General features: G+C 39.6%; 1 pseudogene; it reads left to right on the top strand.

The window, feature by feature from the left end:
• The window catches only part of LOC122604319, a 101,221-nt pseudogene extending 77,456 nt beyond the window's left edge, over positions 1-23,765 (top strand).
• Positions 23,766-24,507: the final 742 nt, after the last annotated feature.

The raw sequence follows: 24,507 nt of genomic DNA, 5'->3' as shown, positions 1-24,507 counted from the left end.
GTTCGTCCTAGTTACTGTTCACACGAAGAGAAATCAAAATTTGGGCATTATAACGACATGAAATCGTTAGTCCTTATAGTCAAAACATCAATAATCAAACATAAATCGTGAAAGTACCAACAAATCTAAGTAACAAACACGAAAAGAGGATGAAATCGATCGAAAAGGGATACGAATGAATAGTCGCACGAAGGAGAGGAAGTTCGTGTGGTAATTTAGGGTTAACTTTTGATTAATGGTAATTAATGAATAGTAATAACCCATATATATATATTCGAATCCACATGGGCCGGGCCGAAGGACTAACTTCGTGGGCTTTGTGATGACGTCAGCGCGAGGCATGCTGACGTCAGCACGAGGTGATTTCGAATTTCCAGATTTTAAACCACATAAGCTTCATTCCTTAGCCAAATTTCGCGAATTTTCCAGAAATGTAAACAAGGAAAAATTCCAGAAATTTCAGAAACATAAATCTGTAGATACTCGTTACTAAAAACCTGTATCTACTCGAATTTGCTATCGAAAATCATCCGTACTAACTTGTCATCACAATAATGTATTAAATAAATCTTACATTATTATCTTGACATAAAAATCGATCATTTCGTCATTGATGTTCAACTCAAACACATACAAACGTACATCCAAACACATTTAATATATAATGTATGACATCAAATTATCATATCAACAACCTATCACATTACATCTTAGGTTGTGATCTTAATAACCTATCACTACAAGTCTTAGGTTATTAAAGCAGATCATCCTTGTATCACTTGTAATCAGTTTCGTGGCGGAACTTTAGGGCACCCTTGGGGAAATTAGAAGCGCCTATGATAGCGTATGATTTTTCCCATATGCCGGCCATCACTTATATTTATCGGATGGGTGGGCGAAGGTAAAGAAGTGCTTCAAATCATTGCTATTTGAACACCTTTTATTGTCCGTTGCAATACAATTCTATGGACTGACAAACAAGCGAAAACAATTCTGCCTTCAGTTACAATCAAAAATGTTGATATCATATAAAATGAGTTTATTATCTGTAACCTGCACACTTAACAAACTTCATTAATGCATCAAAATTAACAAAATATCATAAATATGCAAAACAACCAAAATCTTAACCTATCGATAAAATAAAATCTATGGCAAGTCAAATCTTTGTCAAGCATACTTAGCAACCAAAAGCAATTGAAATTTCAAAAATTTACTTGAAACACATTCAAAAATATTTTGACTTTTCAATTTTCAAAACATTTCATTTTCTAACCTTAAACAACTTATGTCTATATTAGAAAATCCATTTTTAAAAACACTTATACCGTAAGCAATAAGACTGATACAATTCATGAAGAATCATATAGTTTTATGCTTTATCAAATCTCTCGTGCAATAAGAACTAGTTTGACACACAAACTGATACTAATTAAAAAAAAATAAAAGAAACAAAATAAAATAAAAAATAAAAATAAAAATAAAAATAAACTAAGCTACTTTATTTACTCACAAGAAATCTAAGTTTCTGCAGATTAGATCAGATTAGCATTTACATAAGTCTGCAAGTGAGAAATAATTCTCTTATTATTAGTTATGAACAGTGATTCAACCACGATTACCGGTATATTTGTCCTCTTAAACACTCGGTACTTCCAGTTTCCTTTGAGTTATGACACTTTCGACATACCCTGGCCAAGGACAGTCACCATGTAACCCGAGTAGCCTAATATGCCATTGAATAGTTTGCGAACTTATGTGACCCAGATTCAGATATACTTCCGTAATCGATACAAACTAAGATAACAAAAATTCAATGTATATTCAAAAACATCCTTAACAAATCATGAGACACTTTTTAGATAACTGAATTAATTACTTTGTGATTTAAACTTATTTGCTTTTGCATTTCATTATTTATAAGGAACCCGTGATTTTCTTTGAGACCCATGTAGCGAACTTTCTGACAACCTATCCCAAGTTGGAAGCTTTAGGTAGGCTAGGTATACAAAGACACCCAGAGGACATACTTGTTTGAATCTTAAAGACCACATTAGCCCCTTAATTTTCATTCATTTCATTTGCATAAACAATATCACATTTAACTTTAATGCTCATGATTGGTAGAAGTTTTTGCCTATACATTGAATAAATCTTATAGTAATGCTAGATCTTTCACAAAATTTAAGGACTAGATCAATTCATTACTGAAAAGCAAGCATTCTCAGCCATATATCTGAATATGTTTCCCACAAGAACATTGTATAATTTAAGTTCAGATTAAGGAAACCTTCCTACTTTGTGTCTACCAATATATCCCAAATTGTAATCACTGAACTAAATAGTTATATTATGATTAAGCAGACTTAAAAGCTAAGTATCCTCACTTCTAATCATTTTACAGCATTAACTTAAATCTCTCCATATTTTTGTCATTTTCTCATTTTTCACATTTTTATGGTTTTCATGACACTAAGAACTTTTTTTGTATTTTTATGACTCTAGTTATTTACAGACACAAACTTACAAAATTAGTTCTTTGAGAGATTTAATATGAATCGGCATTCTTCATCCCATTGAGAAGAATTAACTTCTCAAATCGAAACTTATCAAAAGCTTTGGTATACAAATCAGCTAAATTATCATCGGTTATAACCTTTTCCAAATGAATTAACTTCTTTTGGGCACAATCACGCAAGAAATGATGTCTAATATCAATATATTTGGTGACCTTATGCATGACAGGGTTATTTGTAATGTCTATAGCTGACTTATTGTCTATTCTAATAGGAGTATCAAGAAAATCCTTACCGTAGTCACGAAGTTGTTGCTCAATCCACAATTGGGAACAACAGCTACCAGCAGCCATATACTCTGCCTCACATGAAGACTGAGCAACACATGTCTGCTTCTTGCATTGCCACGATACTAATCTCCCTCCTAACAACTGACAACCTCCAGTCGTAGACTTTTTGTCATTGTTACAACCGCCAAATTCCGAATTAGTATATGCAACAAAATCAAACGTTCCTCCCATTGGATACCATAGACCAAGCCCTTGGTTTCCCTTAAGATAACGTAGAATACGTTTTGCTGCAGTCAAATGTGACTCTTTCGGACTAGCTTGAAATCTAGCGCAAAGACAAACAGCGAACATAATATATGGACGCGAAGCAGTCAGATACATCAATGAGCCGATAATAGCATGATAATAAGTTGCATCCACAAGTTCATCTTTCGGATCAAGCACTCCTAAACCATGATTTTGCTGAATAGGAGTACCATATGTCTTGGACTCTAGCATTTGAAACCTCTCCAAGATGTCATCGACATACTTAGACTGATGAATAAAGAATCCATCTTTCCTTTGATCTACTTGTAGTCCGAGGAAAAATTGCAAATCCCCCATAGCACTCATTTCAAAAACATTTTTCATGCTAATTTCAAACTCTTTGCACATCTTTATATTAGATGAACCAAAAATGATATCATCCACGTAAACTTGTACAATCAGATAATCTCGCTTCTTCCACTTGATAAACAATGTGCTGTCTATCGATCCTCTTGTAAATCCATTTGTCAACAAATGCGTCGACAATTTTTCATACCACACTCTGGGTGCTTGATGCAATCCATAAAGAGCCTTATCCAGTCGATATGCTCTTCTTGGATAATTCGGATCTTCAAACCCCGTGGTTGGTAAACATACATTTCTTCTTTAACTTCTCCGTACAAGAAGGCACTCTTAACGTCCAACTGATACACCTTTATACCTTTGAAACTTGCAAAAGCTAAAAAAAACCTTATAGCTTCAATCCTAGCAACTGGTGCAAAAGTTTCGTTATAGTCATATCCTTCTCGTTGTGCAAACCCCTGAACAACCAAACGTGCTTTATTTCTAGTAACGATCCCTTTGTCATCTCGTTTGCATTTATATACCCAACGAGTTCCAATCGGTTCTTTACCTCTAGGCACATCTACTAACTCCCAAACTCCAAGTTTTTCAAATTGAGCTAATTCTTCTTGCATAGCTTCAACCCAACATGGATCTTAAAGTGCTGCCTTAACATTCTTAGGTTCTACTTATGAAAGGAAACCAGAATACAAACACTCAATTATCAAACCAGTGTCTTTCACTTCACAGAACAAACTAGTTAGATCCTTATTCAACTGATTTCTAGTTCGAACAGGTTTTGTAGCATTTCCAAGAATATTTTCAACTGGGTGATCCTTATTAATCCAATATTGAGGAACCGAATCAACATTCAAACTTTCTCCTAAATTTGTTCTAATCCGAAACTCAGGAGAACTGAAATCATCTTCCGATTCTTCAGAAATAGGATCATCATCAGGCAGTGTAACCTTCAATGGAGTAGGTGGTGTAGTGTTTGCGGGTTTATTATTGTCTGAATCTGGTGTCTTATCCTTGTCCTTACCACTTTAATCAACATCAGTAGTAGACTGAACGTTGGTTGAAGTAGTATCGACATTCCGAGTAGGCAGAGATATAGGAGTATTATCCATGTGATCTCTTAAAATAATCACATCATCAATTGTCTCAGGAGCTGAATAAGAATCAGGACCATGTAGTGAACTAAACACACTATCGTAATTGAAGTTTTTGCCACTTCCAGAATGTATAGCGGGCTTATGACTGACAATCTTGACATTTGTTCCCAAATCAACTTTGCCGGTTTGTTGTAAACCCGTCGAATTGATGTTCCCGGTTTATAACCCATGAGGAATCCCTCTTCAACCTTTGAATCAAACTTTGACTGAGGTAGATACTTCAAGAAAGTACACGGTACACCAAATGGTTCAACATTCTGTAAATTCGGTTTCTTTTTATGTAGAAGCTCATAACATGTCTTATTATGACGCTTAACTACAGTAACCCTATTCAAAATATGACAGGCTGTATTCACCGCTTCCGCCCAAAACATAGTAGGAAGCCCTGAATCTGCAAGCATAGTTCTGGCTGTCTCGATTAGAGTCCTATTCTTTCTTTCAGCAACTCTATTCTGTTGTGGTTCATACGGAGAACTGTATTGATGTTGAATTCCCTTTGACAAACAAAAGACATCCATCACATTATTCTTAAATTCAGTTCCGTTGTCACTCCTGATTCTCTTAACACGAACTCCATAAATATTTTCAGTTTCGACAAAGAAATTCATCAAAATCTGCGGAGTTTCGTCTTTCGACTTAAGAAAGAATACCCATGAGAATCTCGAGTAATCATTAGTAACCACCAAACAGTAATACATCCCACCGATACTTCTTACATTTACTGGACCAAATAAATCCATGCGAAGTAACTCAAAAGGATTGGCAATAGAATTTTCTTGTTTCAGTTTATGAGCAGACTTTTGCTGTTTACCTTTCAGACAAGGTACACATTTGTCTTCCATTCCAAACTGTTTCATGTCCCATTCTTCTATGCCAATGTCATTCATCTTTCGGAAATTGATATGTCCCATTCTTCTATGCCATAGTAACGATTCAGATTTGTTTGCTTTTGATAACAAGCAAACAGACTCCTCTGGATTATCAACACCTAACACAAAGCCATAGATGTCTCTCTTCCTAGGAGCTTTCAGCAGGATCCAGTCTTCAGGAATAACATATCCTGGTTTCAATATAAGTGCTTCTTTCTCATTAAAATGGACAGTGTTACCCTTGTCACAAATCTGAGAAACACTTAATAAATTATGTGATAACTGTTCCACATAATTGACCTTTTCTAGCGTAATCTTCCCATTGACAACATCACCTTGGCCCGAAATGTTGCCGCCCTTGGGACCTGCGAAACTAACATACGACCCATTTACATCTACATAATTGGACAAAACGTTCTTGTCCCCTGTCATGCGCCGAGAGCATCCACTGTCAACATACCAAAGACTAATAGGCTTCCTTGGTTCTCCCTGCACATTAGACGATATGATGGTTAGTTTCTGAAGGGAACCCAAACCTTTTGAGGTTTAGGTTTGCCGAATTCATCTCTAATGATTAATTCGGTCCAATATCCATCGCTCTTTAATGGAGCCTTGGATGAAGATGATGTCACAGACTGTTTCTTAGGTGAAGTGAAACGAGTCTTAGGAGGTGAATTCCTTGGTGAGTGAGTACCAAATCTAGGTTAACTCCCTAATCGATCATAGAATTTAGACGAACTATTAATTCTAACAGGAGGGTATCGATTTTGTTGAGTCATCTTCCTAGGTGAATTACTCCTTTGAGGTGTACGAAAACGACTCGGACTTACACTACTAAAAGTAGTAATCTGTGAAGGTCCCTGTCGTTTCGGAGTCTTAGATCTATTATTAATAAACCTTTGATCTGTAATAGTAGACTCTCCATATGACACATTTCTAAGTAGCTTAACATAATTCTGTGCATTTTTTATTATCAGGATGTCTTTTGGCATATTCCTCATAATAATCCCTTTTATATGCACTCATAAATTTTGGTGAAGCTACTTGTTCAATTGGTTTACCCTTCCCTTTAGTATTAGGAATATCACTAACATCCCTTGACTTGACTTGACTGTCATTCTTAGGATTCTTGACCTTCCTATTTGGACATTCAATAGCTATATGGCCTTTCTCATGACAAGTATAGCACTTATTTACTTGTTGTTTTCTAGATTGACCATTCTCTATTTCAGGGATTGGTATACCATACTCCTTCATTTCATTTATTGTATCAAGCGTCTGTATTGCTTTTTCCATATTTGTTATTGGTTTAAAAGGAGCATAATGTTTATCCTTATATGAAATTTGTTCAGCTAATCATTCTTCTTTATTTTCCACACACCAAACTTTATCAATTCTTGATTTAGGTTCGATCCTATTTATAGATACTTCTTTATCATAGAAAACTATATCACAGTCTTTCAAAGTATAGTATACTACTTCATCTGGATTAAAAACTAATTCAGTTTGTTGGTGATCTTGTAGAAGTAAATCGGAATCTTTAGACACATTACTTTCCTTTTTACGGATAACATTTTCAGCAGTTAAACTAGTTGAATTTTCTTTTAGTTTCAATATTTCTTGTTTTAAATCTAACACCATTCTACATACGTCAATTATAGAAGATAAAGAACATGATACCTTCTGATCTGCAACCATGCAATCTGCCATGTATGCAACAAAGTCTTTAGTTGTCATACCTTCAGGTATCTCAATGTTCTTCATCTGTTCTTCAATGCTCTTCACAGAAATGTCATCAACAGGATTTGATGACTCTTCCTTTTCTTCAGATGCTTTTACTGCAGTCATTTGTTCACTCTCAGATCTTACTATCTCAGCAACATTACACATATTCTTCTGAAACTATCTCAGATGCACTTTCTTCACTTGAGTACACAGCATAATCAATTGTTGCAACTACCTCATCATATAATTCTACCATGTAGGCATGATTCGAGGTATCATCGGATTGTGTATCCCATTGATAAGTACCATCTGGATTTTGAACAACAATAGCCTTTGACTCCGAAAATGGTGACGAAACTGGCTGCTGTGGAGTAACAGGATATGTAATCATCGCTTGCGTCTTATGATTATTCGGTGTAATACCGCCTTGATTGTAATTTTGACGACCAGCAACAGTATTATCAATCCTCTTAGGTCGCTGACACTCTCTTGCAAAATGACCAAATCCATCGCAATTATAACATTTTACCTTAGATTTGTCAAAGCCTTCAGTGCCATTACCTATAGGTTTACCAGTTCTCTGAGTGAATCTTCTGACCTTAATAGTAAGCATAGTAAGCTGCCATTGTAGATCCATTTCTTCCAAATCATCAGGATGTATTTGATTGTAATCCTCATCAATTACTGCAGGATCACTAACCTTTCCCCCAATAAATGCTTCATGAGCATTACAAAAGGCTGAGTAAATACTCATACTCATTGGCATAGAGTGGAAAGATTGTACATTGCTCTTAACATTTGAATTTGTATTGTCATAAGCAACATATCCGGCAATACGATCAGCATCTACTATTGGTGTAGCTTCTGCACCACTTAGAAATGCATTATTTCCTAAGCAGGAACTTGCTAAATGAACAGACTTAACATGATATAAGGATGGATCTTGTGTAAAATCCGAGTGAGTGTCTTTAATCCTTCTTTTCATGTCTCTGTTCTTCAGTTTGGAGACTACCTTCTCAAAATCCCATGTACAATATTCCTGATCATCTTGAAGTTGATGAACATAATCAGTCCAAGTTTTAGGCAGTGAATCCAGAAACTTATCAACTAGCTCAGTTTGAGGATAAACAACTTCAAAATATGACAATTCAGTGGTCAGATGACTGAATCGAATAATAATCTCATCAAGAGATTCCCCTTTCAGTCCATTAAAGGCTTCATATTGGCGCTTGAGAAGCTTGATACGGTTTTTCTTCAAAGTTACATCGCCCTCACAATATCTTTCGAGAGCATCCCATAAATCCTTTGAAGTAGTGTATTTTTTAAACAGATGTACACTATCTTGAGGCAAGGCCATAGTTAGAGCAGACAATGCTTTTCCCTCAACAACGTATCTTTTACTTTCTTCAATAGGCATATCAGCATAAGTATACCTACTGATTACTCCGTTCTTCTCATATGAAGGCCAATCAAAACCTTGAGTTATTACTAGTCACATTTCCATGTCAGTGAGACGAATGTAGTCTTCAAAACGTCTCTTCCACATCCAATAATTTTCCATACGGAAAAGCTTTGCAGGTGTATTACCCCGACCAACCTCATGATCATGCATCATCATCTGGCTGATAAGTAGGGCATTGGGTGAGTTTGCGGCAGCTGGTAAAGTCGTCATTTCGAATCTTTTGAATTCAAATAAAACGAAATACTACTTAGTTCGTGTAGCACGAAGAACACGTGACACGAAGTTCGTCTAGCTTACATGAAGTACACGTCACACGAAGTACACTTCACACGAAGTGAAACACGAAGTACACGCGTCACGGCCTAAGTCACGAAGGGTAGTTCGTGTTGATTGTGGCACGAAGAGCAGTTCGTGCAGACGTGGCACGAAGTAAACACGAAGTTACTGGATGATGTAAGCACGAACACGAAGTACACTTCGTGCTGACATAAGCACGAAGTGACACGAAGAAGATTACGAAAATGGTAAATAACACGAATTTCAAACGAATTTGCAATCAATAGCCAATCAAATGATCTTAAACCTTCTGGTAATCAACCTTAGGGCTCTGATCCACTTGTAAGGTGCCCTATTATTGCGTGGATCGTAATAAGACGTGATTCGTTATGTCAAGAGTGCGAAATCCTCTTGAGATAACTAGATTACTATTGCCTTTTGTTGATTAATAAGCAATTAACCAACCCAAGGAGATGCACAATGTTTGTCGTTCGTGTATAAGAACACACAAAGGAACATATAACCTTAGCTCGTAAATTCGTGAATAACTCTCAAGAATTTGTAAATCATTCACCTAATTTCGTAGATTAGGTCTTGTATCTATACTAGTTAAGTATTGGATCGTGTAGGCTTAGGCCTTAATTACGTATTAGGCCCGAAACAACAACTAATTGATTTGCCATGTGGTGACGTCAGCACGAGGTTCATCCTTCACACTAATGACGTCAGCACGAGGGACGACCTTTAGTTCTTTGTTTGGCTCGTACATAACATCCAATCACCGTTCAAGTGTTCTACGACACTTATAAACCTTGATTCTATGTTCTTGTACCTGCAAAACAATATATAACACACAAACACAATACAAAAAATAAACAGATATAATATTGAAGTTCAAACGTAATCATTAAATATCAACACAAGTTCTTATTTAAATGATTACAAACAAGTTCCTAAAAACATAAACGATAATCAAATCTATGTTGCGATTGTCACACCGAATCTGCATCTACATGTTCGTTTAGTTGACTTGATTCTATGCCAAGTTTACCAAAGAACTTGTGACGGATAAAGGAAAGATGCATGAGGTGAAGGCTACATTTTTAATGCCGAGTGTTCTGCTATTGTTCAGAACCACATTCCACCTAAGTTGGAAGACCCAGGGAGTTTCCTCATCACTTGTTCTATTTGTACTCTGACTTGTAAGGCACTTACCGATTTAGGTGCTAGTATCAATTTGATGCCTTACTCAGTCTGGAGTAAATTGGCGTTAAGAGCCTTGAGACCTACCCGTATGAGCATAAGGTTAGCAGACCATTCTTTTCAGTACCTCATTGGGATTGCTGAGAATATGACTGTCCAAGTAGGCCACATTGTGTTTTTGGTAGATTTTGTGATTTTGGAAATGGAAGAAGACACTAAGGTACCCTTGATTCTAGGTAGACCATTCCTGAATACCGCGGATGCTGTTATCCGGGTAAAAGATAAGGAAATTTCGTTGGGTGTGGGTACCGATAGGATTGTGTTTAATGTTGAAAGGTCCATTAAGCATTCGTATTCTACTGACGAATCTTATTTCAGGATTGATGTTATTGATGATGCTTTGGATCAGGAATTTCAGGAGTTGATGGAAGCTGACTTAGAAAATGAAGAGATATCTGATTTAGGTTCGGGTATTATTGATGATGAAGAATTGTTTGCAGAGGTGATGGCGCTCAGCTTGGATGATAAGCCTCCGGAAGATGAGAGCTTTGAGAAGGTATTAGCTGATGGAAGCTCAAGGGTACCGAGTTCAGTTGATTTACCCCCTACAGACTTGGAGCTTAAGTCGTTACCTTCGCACTTAGAATATGCATACTTGGCAGGTAAGTCCTCTTTGCCCGTTGTTATCTCGTCCTCACTTACGAGTGACGAGAAAAAGCTACTTTTGGCAGTTCTTAAAGCCCATAAGCGGACTTTTGCTTGGAAGACTATTGACATTCTAGGTATTAGTCCCGACTTTTGCCAACACAAGATTGATTTTGTGGATGATGTGAAGCCCATTGTCCAGCGACAAAGGCGGCTTAATCCGAATATGAAGAAGGTAGTTAACAAAGAGGTAATTAAATTGTTAGATGCAGGAATAATTTTTCCTATTGCCGATAGTTCATGGGTAAGTCCGGTTCACTGTGTGCCCAAAAAGGGGGGCATGAATGTAATTGAAAATGAGAATAAGGAATTGTTGGCTACTAGAACTGTCACGGGTTGGCGGGTTTGTATAGATTACCGTAAGCTAAATGATGTCACCCGTAAGGACCACTTTCCCCTCCCATTCATTGATCAAATGTTAGTAAGATTGGCAGGTAATGAATATTTCTGTTTCTTGGATGGGTTCTCCGGGTATTTCCAAATACCCATCGACCCCAAAGACCAAGAAAATACTACTTTCACATGCCCTTTCGTTACTTTTGCCTACCGGCGAATGCCGTTTGGTTTGTGTAATGCCCCGGGCACCTTCCAAAGGTGCATGATAGCTATATTCCAGGACATGCTTGAGACCTCAATGGAGGTTTTCATGGATGATTTCTCGGTATTTAGGGATTCGTTTCGGTCTTGCCTGCATAATTTAGATGAAATGTTGACACAGTGTGAAAGGGCGCACCTTGTGTTAAATTGGGAGAAGTGTCATTTCATGGTCACCGAGGGAATAGTGTTGGGGCACAAAGTGTCAAAGGCTGGGATAGAGGTTGATAGGGCTAAGATTGATGTTATAGCCAAGCTACCCCCGCCTTCCAATGTGAAAGGGGTGAGAAGTTTTCTTGGACATGCTGGATTTTATCGTAGGTTTATTAAAGATTTCTCCAAGATTACTCGTCCTATGACCCACTTGTTGGAGAAGGACATTCCTTTTATATTTGATGATGCTTGTTTAAGTGCGTTTCAGGTTTTGAAGGAGAAGCTGACCAATTCACCCATCATGATTGGACCGGATTGGAATTTGCCATTTGAGTTGATGTGTGACGCAAGTGACTATGCCATAGGAGCAGTGCTTGGGCAAAGGGTTGATAAGCATTTCAAGCAGATTTACTTTGCTAGTAAAACCTTGAACCCAGCTCAGCAGAACTACACAACTACTGAGAAAGAGTTACTTGCTGTTGTTTATGCTTTTGATAAGTTTAGATCATATTTAGTTTTAAGCAAGACTGTTGTATTTACTAATCATTCGACCTTAAAGTACTTGTTCTCGAAACAAGATGCTAAGCCTAGACTTATCCGTTAGATTTTGTTATTGTAAGAATTTGACATAGAAATAAAGGATAAGAAAGGGGCTGAGAATTTGGCAGCCGACCATTTGAGTCGTTTGGAAGATCCTCACCGGGAGGAACTTCAAGAGGGGGAGATCAATGATAGTTTCCCCGATGAGTCGGTAAATGTGATCTATAATACTAATGACGGTCCTTGGTTTGCAGATATTGCTAATTATTTGGTTTCAGGAGAGATACCCGATGATTTTTCAAAGCAGCATAAGAAGAAGCTCAGGACCGATGTTGGGCATTACTTTTGGGAGTCACCATACTTGTTTCGTATTTGTGCAGATGGCATGGTCAGGAGATGTGTAGCTGAAGCTGAAACTAGGGAGATTTTGGACGTTTGTCATTATGGTCCATCCGGAGGTCACTACGGTCCTCAAGTTACCGGTAAGAAAGTCTTTGATGCAGGTTTCTATTGGCCTACAATTTTTCAGGAGGCCCGGACTTTGGTAGAAACTTGTGATGTGTGCCAACGACAAGAGAACATCACTAGACGGGATGAAATGCCTCAACAAGGAATTCAGGTATGTGAAGTGTTTGATATGGGGTATAGACTTCATGGGACCATTCCCACCGTGTAATAAGTTTCAATATATATTAGTTGTTGTTGACTACGTGTCAAAGTGGGCTGAAGCCAAGGCTTTGCCTACAAATGATGCTCGGGTAGTCATTGATTTCTTGAAACGTTGTTTTGTCATTTTGGTTGCCCTAGAGCCTTAAATAGTGATCGTGAAACACATTTTGCAAATCATCAACTAGCTAAGGTACTCAAAAGATATGGTGTTGTTCATTATTTTTCGACTTCTTATCACCCACAGACCAGTGGTCAAGTAGAAAACACCAATAGGGCATTGAAAAGAACTTTGGAAAACACGGTCGGGGATAACCCCAAGATTTGGTCTAAGAAGCTTGATGATGCCTTGTGGGCATTTAGGACCGCCTTTAAGACACCAATTGGCACCACGCCATACCGGTTGCTCTTTGGCAAGACTTGTCATTTACCAGTTGAATTAGAGCACAAGGCGTATTGGGCTTTGAAAAATTTGAACTTAGACATGATGGAAGCCGGTGAACTTAGGATGTTACAACTCCATGAGCTCGATAAGCTTAGATTAGGACATGAGAATTCACGGCTTTACAAAGAAAAGACCAAAATTTACCATGACAAAAGGGTTCGTAGAAAGGAGTTTAAGGTTGGTGCTAAAGTTTTGTTGTTTTTATCAAAGTTTAAAATCAAACAACCAAAGTTAACTTCTAGGTGGATAGGTCCTTTTGTGATTAAGCATGTGTATCCATCCGGTTATGTTGAGTTGTTTAAACGAGATGGAAATGGTTCTTTTATTGTTATTGGTCATCGTTTGAAGTTGTATTTAGAAGAAGAGCAGGAGGAGGGGACAATTGTGGAAGTCCCCATTTTTGAACCGGAAATTTGAAGGATGGTCGAGTCTAGCTCTAGACTCGTAAATAAATTAAGCGCTTCTCGGGAGGCAACCCGTATCTAATTTAGTGCATTTAATTTTCATTTTGTTAGTTACTTTTGATTTTTTGTGTTGTCAAGAATGTGCATGTTCAAATTTGGTGTGAAGCGAATTGAGGTAAGTTCGTAGCAAAAAACGAAAAAATAAAAATTCTGGAAAAGTCCCTCACTGCGCCGTAGTGGGGATGGTGATCTCGACTGCGCCACGGTCCATTTCCTCGTCCAGATTTGACCATTACCCCACTGCGCCACAGTGGGGGTGTGAAGAGCTGATTGCGCCGCAGTCAAAAAGCTCGGCACCCGACTACAATGAGCCTCACTACGCCGCAGTAAGGTAGACCAAAGCCCACTGCGCCGCAGTGGGCGAATTGACTGGTCAATAGGGGGAGCGGGGGTTTAAAGTAAAAAAGGAAAGAGGAGTTGATTTTTCACCACAAACTCTAAAAAGTTCTTATATTTTTCTCTAAATAGGAAACACCCGAAAAACGTCCTCAAGAACACCCTTTGATTCCGAAAATCACCCTCTAATCCACCAAAATCTTGCACTTTTCTTCTCTATCTTCTAGATTATCATCTTTTCATAGCTATCATGGGAAGAGGAGTAAGATTTCTTGACTTATTTTTTTTCTTTTCTTTAATTTTTGTTTTTCAATTTTTAGGTTGTAATTGTTAAATTGTTTGGTGGGTTTCGTCAATTAAGGGGTATAGATGCTAATGTGATGTTTAATTTCACGAATCTAACACTTGTTCATCCGGATTTGAGTTGAAATCAAACCTAGGGTTTTGAAAAATTAGGGCTTTTTGATGAACAAGTGTGGGGGAGGTTAATGGAAGAATTTGTAGTGTTAAATTGCTAAAAGATTGCTATTATGTTGGTTTGTTGCACCCCCTTAATCTGGAAATTCGTGATGAACACCAAGAACATACCCAGAAAAACCATCCCACTACGCCGCAGTGGTGAGGGGTCTAGCTCACTGAGCCGCAGTGGGTGGCTTGTGACCCGTACGTGCTTAGAACCTCACTGCGCCGAAGTGAGGGTTGCTTCAGACCATTGCGCCGCAGTGGCGATCCTCGATTCGATTTGACTTGGCCTCACTGCGCCGCAGTGAGTTGGTGTCTGTGCCCACTGCGCCGCAGTGAGGCACATCCCTGCCCAATTTTAGTTTGTTTAATATATGGTTTCCGTTTGTATCCCTCGTTTAACATGATTGTTGGTCTTATGGTTTGTGATTGTAGGATGCTTCGGGGCCCGATAAAAGGAAACAAGTGGAAGCGTACAAAAGAAGCGGGTCAGCTCAAAAGCAGGCCAAGGCAGCAAAGGAGGCGGTTGAAGCGCCTACACTTAAATTCTGGCTGGGCAATTGAATGAGAAACACACATGGCTCGAGTTCAACAGGGTGAAACAACCCCATAGGAACAACTTTCTTAACGAGTTATACTCTATCCATAAAGAGGTGGTTTGCCCTCCCATGTATCTCGCCCCTGCTGCTGCTCAACATTTCAGCATCCAAGCCGATATTAATGGATGGTTCAGAATAGAGTTCCAAGTGGGTGATCGATTGGTTGTCAGTGACATGTGGCATAATGTGTTTAATAACCGGGAACCTGTTTATAGGGAGCTATGTTTAGAGTTTTATTCAACTTTGAAAGTTACAAAAGAGTTGAATAAAGTTAAGGATATTTTTGAGGAGAGATGTGTGACTTTCTATTGTGGAGGTGTTGCTAGGAAGATTTCTATAGCCCAGTTCGGCTATTAAACTGGTATGTACACATTGGATCAGTTGAAGAATAGTGAGTTTAGGAGTTTATTGAGGCAGGGGTTGTTTGTTAAGCAGGCTTTTGATGGTGAGTCCCTTCCGCAATATTGGACTCGTATTACTGGTGGTGAAACTTGGCTGTCTGGTGGGTCGGGTAGTGTTTCAAAGATTAGGAGTGTTAGGTTGAGGATGCTCCATTGCAATATTGTTACATTTCTAGTAGAGCGGTCCACTCACTGGGACAAAGCGTACCAGACTGATCTTTGGTTGATTAAGCTGTTTTCAGAGGGAGCGCCTAGGAGGTTTGCTTTGTCCCCCATTGTTGTTGTTGATAGGATGTGGAACTACTCCGACTCGGAGTTGGTATTGGGGCATTTCATCACGATGATTTATCGGCGTATGGGCATATTTGATACTGATGAGTGCCACACCGATCTTTCTCCCCCGATTTTTCAGGAGACACTGAATGAGGCTGGGTTGATTAGGGCTAGGATTGTTAAGAAGATGACACAGACTGAGAACTCTAGACTGCTTGATGACACTGGGTTATTGCACCACCTCTCGTTGTGGAGGAAGCTGAGGACGTGGAGATGGGGGATGCTCCACAGGAGCAACCTAGGAGGCGGGCTAATACAGGTATAGATTTGACACCTTTGAGTACTCAGCTGCAGCAGATCTATGAGGGACAGGAAGCCAGTCGCCAGGCGTTTGATGATTACCAGAGGCGCATGGACGGGGAGATGTCTTGGTTAGGATCACAGCAGGCTCGCACGAGCTATGTTGTAGATTATTACCAGCCTCTCTGGCATTCACAGTACACAGGCATGCCGTTGGTCAGACCTGACCAGGTCCCAGATTTCACCCCACCACCAGTTTATATTGCACCACATCAACAGGATGGTGGTTCATTGATATGTCGTATTTTATACCCATTTCCTACGGTTTATATAGTTAAGTTAGCATGTTTAATGAGTCGTTTTATATACATTTGTTGCGTTTATGGTATCTGTTAGTGTTTCAGGTTAGTAGCAGATACTTGAGCGTATTTTGGAAGAAAACGACATTCTTGGGGTGAAATAAGTGGTTACGGATGATTTCCGGGTCGTTTGGATGAAGTTTGGTAAAAGTCAACGAAAGTCAAATCTGGAGCTAGGAGAGCTGCGCAGCAGCTTAAAAGCTGCGCAGCAGCTACAAAACAGAAAGCTCAAGCTGCGCAGCAGCTTAAAAGCTGCGCAGCAGTTGTAGAACAGTGGACTCAAGCTGCGCAGCAGCTTAGTAAGCTGCGCAGCAGCTTGCCTAGTGAATTTCCAGCGAAGTCAATGAAAGTCAAACGGTCAACCGCGGTCAGAGGGGAGCTGCGCAGCAGCTTATAAGCTGCGCAGCAGCTTATGTCGACACCTGCACAACTATTTTTGGGAAACATATAAATAGCTTGTTTTTCACCCCAAAACCCTATGTTATGTTTTCCAGCCGTTTCAAGTACATTTTTAGGAGACTTTTGATCAGATTTCTCATTTTTGAAGATTGATATTACAATTGGATTATCCTCGTTATTTCCGTTCAATCCTTTGTACTAGGTAACGATGAATTCCTTCATTTTGTTTTGTTATTTGTATTTCAATATGAGTGGCTAATCACCTTTTCATTCATCTTGATGGAGTGAGACATTATGTGGGGATTGCACAATATTTATTAATTCAAGTGATTTGATTTAACATTTTGTCGTGAACTTAATCTATTAATTCTTTGTTATTCAATTATTGATTGCGGATAATTTGTGCTTGTTTCTTAGTGACGACTAGGATTTGGGTACAAGTTATTTTGATTGTTTTGCTAGAAGCAATTGGTTCTATGACGGGTACGGTAGGGGGCAGTGAATATTTGATAAGAATTGACGGATTGACGGTTGGGTACAATCGATTAGGCAAAATTGTTATCTGAAATGATCAAAACAATTGTTTAACTAGGGAAATTATAAAAAGGCGTCGTGGGGTACCGGTCTCAATAACGAACCTAGTTTATATAAGAGAGTCGAATAAGTAGTTAACTTGACGGGTACGGAGTTAACGATTAATTTGAGTCTCGGTCATTAAATCACTAAATTGAATTTGAACTTCATCAAATGTGCAATCCTAACATTCTGTTGAGCGAAATCAAGATGGGTGACTTTTAAATTTTTGTTATAAACTATAAACTCTTTTTCGATTAATCCTGTGGGATTACTAATTTCCAACTGACTATTTGCATCGTGGCAATTCGGCCACGAAAACCCCCCATTTTACTTGAATCATTGAACGTCTTTACAAATGCTTGTTTAAGTCCTTGCGAACGATCTCGGCTTACCAGTTATTCACTATACTGCATACGATCAGGTACACTGCCTGTGAGTGTGTAGTAATCAGAATTAATCGGTAAATCGTGTTATAAATTTAAAGCTAGATTTCGCACATCAAGTTTTTGGCGCCGCTGCCGGGGACTTAATTTAAGTAATTGTTAGTTTTGTGATTCGATCCTCCCTTGCAATTCAATTGTGAGGAAGTTAATTGTTTTTCATAGTTAGATTTTATTTTCTTTTTGTTTCAGTTTCATTTTGTTAGTTTCTGGTGCGGTTAACGTTTCCTTGTGGTGTTTGTGCAGATGCTTTGTAGTTGATGAACACAAGAACCTCTGGTAGACCTTTGCTTAGTCCTCAATCTAATCCAGGGAAAGCCAGACGACGCTTAATCAGATTAAACAACACGGAGCCTTCAAACACCGAAAACCGTGACCACCCGGACGTAGACTTGGATAAATATTACTCAAAGGAAGGCTCAACGTCCGGGGTGCACTTAAGTCCTAAATTCTCCGAAGGTAGTAGTTTGTTCAAAACTGGTGATAGTTCAAGGGAAGAAGATAATCAGGATAAAACTGAGCATCAGGATTTAACCGAGATTCTTAAAGAAAATCCTCAGCCAACTCAACCAGTCAGAGCCAGGAGAATGGGTGATAGAGAGCCGGAAAACCCCAATAACCGTCTTTACGGTGACCGTAGGAGAAATGTCCCCACAAATAGGGGCACCCCTATTCGCCTTCCAACCACCGGAGTAAACTTTTCTATTAAAGGAAGTCATTTGAAAAGTGTGGAGGAGGAGAAGTTCGATGGGGTGACGCATAATGATCCGTATGGGCATTTGGAAAGGTTCGAGAAGATTTGTAGGTTCTATCACTATGGCGCGAACCAAGATGACAATGTGAAGCTTGAGCTTTTTCCACTCACTTTATGTGGAGGAGCTAAAGCATGGTTAAAAGAGCAGCCAGATGATCTGTATACCACATGGGACGAGCTTCGTGTTGGGTTCATTGATGAGTTCTACTCTATAAGGACTCAGAGACAGTTGGAGAATAAGATCCGATCATTCACTCAAGATCCAGGGGAAGATGTAGTGGATGCCTGGAAACGATATAAGGAGATGATCAGGAATTGCCCAGGAAACAATTTGAACACGGAAGCAGTGGTTGAAATTTTCTATGATGGGTTATTAAAGAGAACTAGAAGGGAATTAGCCGGGGCATTTGGAGGTAGTTTGAACAATGTCACCCCAGCTGAAGGATACAAAATTTTAGATGATATGGCCAAAGAGTTCTCCGATCGTGATGAGGTTGTAAGTAAGAGAACTAGTGGAAAGACTGTAGCAAAGTTGGAGAGTAGTGAAGAATCAAGCTTGGTTGCTGAAGTCAAAGCCCTCACGAAGCAGATGAACGAGAGGTTTGACAACCAAGACGTGAGATTCAAAAGCATTGAAAGGGATGTCAAGGTGATTGCTGATGGGTGTGACTACTGTGGGGACATGCATTATTCAGAAGATTGTCCGGATAAGCCAGCTCAGGAAGTTAACTATGTCCAAAATCAGCAAGGGAACTTCAATCAGGGTACCGGTTACCAAAATCGGTCATCAGGTACTTCTTATCCTTCGTCCAATTTTAATGCTAATAATTCTGGTTTTGTTGGAAGCAGGTTTAGTAGGTTCAACAGTCAACAAAATGCGAATTCGGAATTGAGAGACATCATGAAAGATTTGGTAGGCGCTCAGAAAGCTACCAGTGAGAAGATGTCCTCTCAATGGGATGCTATGACTACTAGGTTGGATGGGTTGGCGAGTAAGCTTGAGCAAAGTTCGAAGAGTACTCAAGCAACGTTTCAGGATATTGAAGCTAGGTTGGAAAGGCTAGGAAACTCAAGCAGGCAGCCCGGTACCCTACCGAGCAACACTCAGCAGAACCCGAAACCTCAACAAAACAGCCAAGGATCTGGAGCTAAGTACAACCATCCGAATGCAAGAAATGAGCAAGTCAACGCAATCACGACGAGAGCAGGTAACTCTTATAACTCTGCAAATGTTTCACCTAATGTTGTTACTCCTCTCGTGCAGATTGAACCAGAAGTTGCAGTTGATGAAGAGATCGAGATGGAGCCAATCCCGGCCATTCCATCTAAGAAAGCCGAGAAACCTACTGATGAGGCACCTCCCGTGAAGCCTTACAAACCGAAGGTGCCTTATCCTCAACGGTTGAAGCAAGGGAAGATAAAGGCGAACTTCAAGAAGTTCGTTGATCTGATTCAGAATGTTAACATTACTGTTCCATTAGTTGATCTCCTTGCAGGTATGCCCAACTATGCAAAGTTTCTCAAAGATCTCATTTCGGATAGGAAGAAACTTCAAGAAGATAAGACGGCAGTCATGAGTGCCGAAGTTTCAGCAATAATAAAGAACGAGATACCTCCTAAGCTTGATGATCCAGGGAGTTTTCTTATTTCTTGTTCTTTTGGTCTTGAGTTATACAAGGCATTGGCCGATCTTGGGGCCAGCATAAATCTAATGCCTTATTCAGTTTATAAAAAGTTGTCTCTGGGTGCATTGACCCCAACCCGTATGAGCATTAGGCTCGCGGATAGATCTTTCCAATATCCCATGGGGATAGCGGAAAATTTGCAGATTAAGGTGGGTCATTTGATATTCCCGGTGGATTTTGTTATTTTGGAAATGGAGGCGGACATCAATGTGCCTCTAATTTTGGGCCGACCATTCCTCATGACCGCGGATGCCATCATCCGAGTCAAAGCTAAGGAAATTTCCTTAGGTGTCGGTAATGACCGGGTTATGTTTAATGTTGATAAAGCTCTTAGGCACCCTTACTCTTGTGATGAATCGTGTTTCAGGGTCGATGTGGTTGAAGAGAAAGATGCTTTGGAGAAGGAGCTTATGGACTACTTAGATATGGAAGATGGACAAGCAGTGTTAGCTTGTAGTGAAGAAGAGCATGAGTGGGTAGAAGAAATGATGCAGGAAATCATGGCTCTTGATGTTGATGAAACTCCACGGGAGGATGAACCTTTCGAAGAAATCAACAATGGTGAAAGTATCCGAGTTCCTACATCGGTTGAAAGTCCTCCCACCGATTTGGAACTTAAGCAACTTCCGGATCACTTGGAGTATGCATATTTGGAAGGTACGTCTCTTCTTCCGGTTGTTATCTCATCTTCTTTGATGGAGGATGAAAAATCTAGACTTATTACTGTGTTGAAGGCCCATAAAAAGGCCTTTGCATGGAAGATTTCCGACATCCCGGGTATAAGTCCAGAATTTTGTAAGCACACAATTAACTTTGTCGATGATGTTAAACCTGTTGTGCAAAGACAACGGAGATTGAATCCAAATATGAAGGATGTTGTTAAAAAAGAGGTTTTGAAATTGTTAGATGCGGGAATCATATTCCCCATTTCTGATAGTTCATGGGTAAGTCCGGTACACTGTGTACCGAAAAAGGGTGGGATGACTGTTGTTGTAAATGATAAAGATGAATTAATTCCCACAAGAACTGTTACGGGGTGGAGGGTATGCATCGATTATCGGAAATTGAATGAAGCGACCCGCAAAGATCATTTCCCTTTACCATTCATTGACCAAATGCTCGAACGGCTCGCCGGAAACGAGTATTTCTGTTTTTTAGACGGGTTTTCTGGGTATTTCCAAATACCCATAGACCCGAAAGACCAAGAAAAGACCACCTTTACTTGTCCCTATGGCACTTATGCCTATAGGAGGATGCCTTTCGGTCTTTGTAATGCACCCGGTACTTTCCAACGTTGCATGAATGCAATCTTTCAGGATATGCTAGAAACTTCCATGGAAGTCTTTATGGATGATTTTTCTGTGTTTGGTAGTTCATTTGAAAATTGTTTGAAGAGTCTTGACAAAATGTTGGAAAGGTGTGAGCGGGCACATTTGGTTTTGAATTGGGAGAAATGTCATTTCATGGTCAAGGAGGGTATTGTTTTGGGACATAAAGTTTCTAGAGAAGGGTTAGAGGTAGACAAAGCTAAAATTGATGTAATAAGCAAATTACCTCCACCTACAAATGTTAAGTCGGTTAGAAGCTTCCTTGGTCATGCCGGTTTTTACGGAGGTTTATTAAAGATTTCTCCAAAATCACTAGACCCATGACTAAGTTGTTAGAGAAGGATGTCCCGTTTGTTTTTGATAAAGACTGTCTTGATGCATTCAACTTGCTTAAAGAAAGTTTGACCAATTCCCCCATTATGACTCCACCCGATTGGTCCTTACCATTCGAGTTGATGTGTGACGCTAGCGATTATGCCTTAGGGGCCGTTTTAGGCCAAAGGGGGATAAGCACTTCCGCCCTATTTCGTATGCTAGCAAGACTTTGAACCCAGCTCAACAGAATTACACTGTCACTGAGAAAGAGTTGTTAGCTGTGGTGTATGCTTTTGATAAATTCCGTCCCTACTTGGTCCTTAACAAGACAATTGTCTACACTGACCACTCTGCCCTTAGGTACTTGTTCACGAAACAAGATGCTAAGCCTCGCTTGATTCGTTGGGTCTTGCTTTTGCAAGAATTCGACATTGAAATTAAAGACAAAAAGGGAGCAGAGAATGTGGCAGCTGACCATCTTAGTAGGCTCGAAAACCCTCACCGTGAGGAGTTACAAGAGCATGATATTAATGATGATTTTCCTGATGAGTTTTTGATGAAGATTGAAACAGGTCCTTGGTTCGCCGATATTGCTAACTATCTCAGTTCAGGTGTAATTCCGGAAGAAATGTCAAAGCAAGAACGGAGGAAACTTCATACCGAGGCCAAACATTACTTTTGGGAAAATCCTTTTTTGTTTAAAGTTTGTGCAGATGGGATGATCAGGAGATGTGTAGCCGATAATGAGACACGCCAGATTCTCGATGCTTGTCACCATGGGCCAACTGGGGGACACTATGGAGCATCCGTCACTGGTAAGAAAGTTTATGATGCTGGTTTCTTTTGGCCTACCGTGTTCAAGGAAGCACAAACCTTGGTAGAGGTTTGTGATGTGTGTCAACGGCAAGGTAATATTTCCAAACGAGATGAAATGCCGCAAAACTTTATTCAGGTATGTGAAGTTTTTGATGTTTGGGGCATAGACTTTATGGGACCTTTTCTCCCATCGAATAGGAATTTATATATCCTTGTTGCCGTTGATTATGTTTCAAAGTGGGCCGAGGCGAAAGCCTTGCCAACGAATGATGCACGTGTGGTCATTCATTTCTTGAAAAAGCTTTTCTGTAGGTTTGGTGTGCCTAAGGCCTTAATCAGTGACCGCGGAAGTCATTTCGCGAATCACCAACTCGCTAAGGTGCTTAAGAGGTACGGTGTAAATCACCGTTTTTCAACCTCATACCACCCGCAAACGAGTGGCCAAGTGGAAAACACGAATCGGGCACTAAAGAGAATTCTTGAGAAGACCGTAGGAGATAATCCGAAGTCTTGGTCCACCAAGCTTGATGATGCTCTATGGGCATTTAGGACCGCCTACAAGACACCAATTGGGACTACCCCATTTCGGTTGCTTTATGGCAAGACTTGTCATCTGCCTATCGAAATTGAGCATAAAGCCTTTTGGGCGCTCAAGAATTGTAACATGGACCTAGTCGAGGCTGGTGAGTTGAGATCTATGCAATTAAATGAACTAGATGAACTCAGGTTGTATGCTTATGATAACTCCTTGTTGTACAAGGAACGAACTAAAGTGTGGCATGACCGTAGGCTTAGAACGAAGGATTTTAAAGTAGGAGATAAGGTTTTGTTGTTCCTTTCTAAGTACAAGTTCAAGCAACCCAAGTTGACATCTAGGTGGACCGGCCCCTTTGTGATCAAACATGTCTATCCATCTGGTTATGTGGAATTGTTTAAATCGGATGGCACTTCTTTTATTGTCAATGGTCACAGGTTAAAGTTTTACCATGAGGAGGAAGAAATTGTGGGAGTCGTCGTTGACGAGCTTCCCTTTTTCGACATGAAGCAATGAAGAAGGACGTCGAGTCTAGCTAGCGACTCGTAAATAAATTAAGCGCTTCGCGGGAGGCAACCCGTGCTTCTCGTTCTCTTATTTGTGGTTATTTTGTTTATTTATCGTTGGTATTGTGTTTAATAAGAACTTACAGGTAGAGTCCGCTGACACTCCTTTCGGTAAGTCGTTTCAAGAATAAACGAAGGTAAGTGTGGGGGGTTCTTTGTCATCTGCTGTTCTTCTTTCCAAAGTTTTGTTAAGTTGTTCGACAGGTATGTTGTTGTCATACAACTTGTGTCGTTTTGAGAAAACCAGAAAATCTAAAAAAAAAAAAAAAAAAAAAAAAAGAGAAAAGAAAACTGCGCCGCAGTCCTCAAGCTGCGCCGCAGCTAAACCTTTCTGTTTGAAAACTGCGCCGCAGCCATCAAGCTGCGCCGCAGTTTAACCGTTCTGTTTGAAAACTGCGCAGCAGCTAGGAGAGCTGCGCCGCAGCCCGTCAGTCAAACACAGTCAATTTTTTTTCTTTTTTTTAGTCAATAAATAAGATTGTGGGGATGTTTTTCTTCACACACATATTAATTCTCTGAGTTTCCTTTTCTTTTCCCTCTCTCTCGATCGGCCATAGCCACCTCCCACCAACCTCCTACTTCAATTCTTTTGTTCTTTTAATCTTGCAACATGACTAGAACAGGGAAGGTATGTTTTTGTTTCTCTCCTATTTTTAAAATTCTAAATCATTAAATCTATAATGTTCTGTGCA

This window comes from Erigeron canadensis, chromosome 6 (assembly GCF_010389155.1).
Source record: "Erigeron canadensis isolate Cc75 chromosome 6, C_canadensis_v1, whole genome shotgun sequence".
In the NCBI taxonomy this organism is placed as follows: domain Eukaryota; kingdom Viridiplantae; phylum Streptophyta; class Magnoliopsida; order Asterales; family Asteraceae; genus Erigeron; species Erigeron canadensis.
This window is presented reverse-complemented; position numbering and strand designations above follow the sequence as displayed.